The 4,256-nt window shown below is 46.4% G+C and overlaps 1 long non-coding RNA gene across 1 annotated transcript in view; it reads left to right on the top strand.

The window, feature by feature from the left end:
• The first annotated feature begins 459 nt into the window (after positions 1 to 459).
• The window catches only part of LOC109298967, an 18,193-nt gene continuing 14,396 nt past the window's right edge, over positions 460 to 4,256 (top strand). The window contains exon 1 of the long non-coding RNA XR_002097735.1: positions 460 to 470. This is a non-coding gene — a long non-coding RNA (uncharacterized LOC109298967). The remainder of the gene's footprint in view (positions 471 to 4,256) is intronic.

The raw sequence follows: 4,256 nt of genomic DNA, 5'->3' as shown, positions 1-4,256 counted from the left end.
CCTGCATGCTCATGATCCCAGCAATGATCATGATCCCAGGCTCCCCCTGCACTAACAAGCTGAAAGCTGGGTGCTCACAATCAGCCAATTATCAACTGGGGCTGAGAACTGAACTGGGTCCTGGAACTGGCCCCAGTCTGGTTCAGGCCTTAGCCAACAATCAGCTGATTGTCAAAGCTCTAGCTGGGTAGCACACACAATTTTTACAAACCCAGTCCCAGCTGTGGGGCACGCATGGGTTTTACAGGTCCTGGAACATGGGGACAGTTTGCTGGGAAGTATCCACCCCCAGAGAACATGTAAAGACACCTATAGTTTTTAAAGGTGTGGGATTCAGTTAACCCAAGATCAGGGAGATGCTCCCCAGTGTCAAGCTCAACTCACACCCCATCTGTCTCCGGGGGCTGAGAGGGGGTCTGGAGTCCAGGGACTGGTTTTGCCCCAAGCCCAAATGAGTAGGGAACAGCTATGTTCCAGACCCTGAGGCTGCCCCATGCTGGATCCTGACACTCCCTGACACTGAATCCTGAGCATCAGAGTGGGTCATGGGCCAGCCCCAACCTGTCACATATTCAATTTAAGGTGTGATACAAACAAGCCAAACAGTTGTTAACAAATTATGTGGACTAATTTTGTAAGTTGCTTACTGTATTATCATGCCTTAAATTGACTTGAACAAATGGCCAGGTTATTATAAACAACATAAGTTTTTGTGTGGCATCAGATATCAATTTCTAAATCTATGAGCCACTGTCTAGTATTGTTCAATGTGCAGATTCTATCTGCCCCATAATGAAAGCCCCATCTGGGTATTTGTAAAGATTGCAGCTTTTGATTAAGTGCTGTGCTTTTGTTGGACACTGCTTTCCCACAGGGGGCTGTCCAAGATGTTCATTTTATAAAGTGTTGTTTTGAAGCATCCATATCCAGACCTCAGTCTGTTCAGCATGACCCAGGGGCTGGGGTGCTGGGCATCAGCCCTGGGGCTCTGCCCCATAGCCCCCCCTCAGGGCTAGAAGACCCAAAATACTGTATATAGTTTTACCCTCATATATAGTTTCCCACTTGTAAGTGGGTTGTTTATTGTTGGTGGGTGGGGAGGGTGGTGGAGCCGGTTCTGTTTGTTGAGGGGGGGACAGGGGCGGGTGTTGTGAGGATAATCAAGTTTTTCTGTTTCAAGCATGTGCATGTCCTGAGAGTGGTGCTGGGGGTGGGGAGTGTGTGGGCAATGGGGCAGGTGGGCTGGAGTGGGGAGCACAGGAGGAGGTGGTCAGGCAGGACCTCCTGCAGCCAGTGCCCTGGACCCTGCTCAGTGTGCATGGCTGTCCTGGAGCCTGGGTGGGAGGTAGGACCTGCTGGGGCCAGCAGCTGGGCAGTGGACATCTTTGGCAGGGCAGGGCAGGGGCAGGGGATGGAGAAGCCCTGGTGTAAGGAGGCAGGGTGGGCAAGGAGGGAGTTGAGCATGCTCTCCCTGTGCTGGGCAATGACTCCTGAGCAGGGAAGGAGCTGGCCAAGGATCAGAGTTTCCCAGATGGCTGCCAGGTGCTACCAGCTATATGGTCGGATGCTGAAGCTCCCCCAAAGGCCACAGGGGCACATGGTAGGGCTGCAGGGACTTGAGACTAACTTTAGTGCCAAGTCTCTGTATGTGTAGACACCTGCCAAAAATCACTTAATGCGTATTAATTTAATGCACATTAAATTTAGTTGCACTTAAATGCATGTGTAGGCATGCCCTGTATGTGCAAGTTGTGTAGTCTGTTATAAGTCTCAGTACACTATTAAGTACAGTGTTGAGTTTTTTAGTGTGGCGACTTGTGGACCATACAGGAACACAATATTCTGCTGGGGCATATATCATTGTGAGTGTGGTGGTTTTGAGCACTTTGAAATTGGCACTCCATGTCATGCGAGCTGAACTTCTTAAGGCAGCTACCCATGCAGAGACTTTACTGCTGACCTTCTGAATGTGATGTTTATAGGTAAGGGAACTGTCTAGTGTTAGTCCTTGGTAGGTTGGGGTATGTTCATGGGGAAGGATGTGGTTGCTTACTCTGATATTTAGTGTGCTCTTGGCTTGACAGTTCTCCAGGTGGAAGAGTGATGATACTGATTTATTGATGCTCAACTTTAAGTGCCCCTTACAGAGATAGTCAGTGAAGAGTTCCATGTTAGTACTCAGTATCTTTTCCAATTCTGTCATGTCATATCAGTTCCTTGGGCTACTAAGGCAACATTGTCAGCATACGTGTATTGCTTAGATGTATGTGGGAAGTCTGAGGTATATACATTGAAAAGTACTGGTGCTAGCACTGACCCTTGAGGGACTCCATTCTTCAGAGTGTGTACTCTGTTTATTTCTCCTTGGCTAGTAATGAGTTTAAATAAATGATCTGCTGGAGATGATGTTCATGATGAAGGCATGTAGCTTGTAGTCAGGTATCATAGAGTGCAGTTTATATTTGAAGCCTTGGTGCCATACAGCATCATAGGCAGCTGTAAGGTCAATAAAGACTGTGTATGTTTCCTACCTTATTTCAAATCCATTTTCTATGTCAGAGGTAAGTAATGTAACTTGGTCAGTGGTACACCACTTTTTCTTCTCATATTTTCTCCTGGCATAAGCCAAAAATTATACAGTATTTGGTGCTGGCATTGTCTTTCTTACATAGGAACACAATATGATGACAGCCACTCAGTGTTACCACAGTGGGTACAAGAAGTAACTACAACAGCATTCATAAGTGGTTATCAGCTCTTTTTTAAATCTGGGTATAGACGTATACCAGTATGCAAATTTATGGTTAGTTACTTGTATAGAAGATTTTTCAGGGACGTTTGCAATGGTCTGCACCACATCCTGGAGTCCTATATCACACTCCTGCTATTACTCCTACACACATTGAAGCCTCAGGATACAATGTACTGTCATTTTTATGATAATCCTTATGGCAAAATTGCATTTACTGCAATAGCCATTCACCAGCTATGCTCTTAATATACAAACATCTCCCATGTGAAGCAATAACTAGAACAAATTACATGTATAGAACATGATGGGCATGTGTCATACTTCCTGAGTCTGGCCAATGCTGAAAAAAAATATGTAATGGTGTTTACAACTTTTGAATTGATGGCTATGAATGACAGAGAGACAGGAAGGGGACTGCTTTTTTGAACTGTGAAAACCTGAAATTTCCAATATGTTCTTGTTTTACATTGGGACAAAGTTAAAACATTTCTTTCTCTTTGAAAAAGAAGGAAAACAAGAGACCTAAGAACACACTAGTGATTACAGTGCTTGTTTGGAATGGGGTAGTCCTAGTTTCAGGGCTCTCATTTGCCCTCAACAGAGCAGGGATTTGACCTAGAGTTTCCTACATGCCAGATAAATGCCCTAATCATTGGTCTGTTGTCTAATCTGGAATAGGTGTTGGTGAATTGTTGCTCTCTCTAGTTGGAATAGGTGTGGGTGACTTGTGATCTCTCTAGCTGGAAGTCTTCCACTTTCTTATATAATTATTTAGAGAGACAGAGAGAGGCTGAATCCATGGCCCATTAGTCACAATGCTCATTTGAAGGTGGAAGATTGAGGTTCATGGATGTTCTTGTAAGATGTTTTAATGTCAGTGAATCAACATTTTTCCAACTCAAAGGGTTTTAGTTTTCTCCTTTCTTCAGGAGAGAAAAAAATTCCAAAAACTTAAAAAGAAATTTGCAGGAAAGAATGCGAGGGTGGGGAGGGCAGGGAGCACCTCAACTCAGCAAGGACTCAAGCCTCTTTATCTACTGAGCTACCTTCTGTCTGACTAATCACCTGAGATCTGGGTTTTCCATTTCCCACAAAAAAACAGAGTAAAACACAGGTTTCCCCCCTTACCATAGTAAAATGCAGATTTCTCATTTTAGAGGAGAAATCCATGGATTTTGCAGTTTTGAAATGATCCTTCTGCAGGCTGGCAGAGTCCCAGCCTGCAGGGAGGGAGCGGGAGAAGGGTGATCAGGAAGGGGGTGTCATGTTCATGTACATGGACATGGCCACCAGGCAGCCTGGAGAACAGGTCCACGAGGTAAGTTGGGGGCGGGGGGATTGGGGCCCCCCTAGGGAGGGAGGCAGGGAGGTGGGCAGTGCTTGGGGCCTTGGGGCCGCAATGCGTGGCCACAGGCTCCTGGCAGGAAGTGGGAAGGGGCCATGGGCAGCTTGTCCAGGGGGTGGGGGTGGGGCCAGCTCCCTGCCTCCAAGGGGCGGGGGGGGG

This window comes from Gavialis gangeticus, unplaced genomic scaffold, assembly GCF_001723915.1.
Source record: "Gavialis gangeticus isolate Ggan-Ray unplaced genomic scaffold, GavGan_comp1, whole genome shotgun sequence".
Taxonomy (NCBI): domain Eukaryota; kingdom Metazoa; phylum Chordata; order Crocodylia; family Gavialidae; genus Gavialis; species Gavialis gangeticus.
The sequence above is the reverse complement of the archived record's forward strand: the minus strand, read 5'-3'. Positions and strand labels throughout refer to the sequence as shown.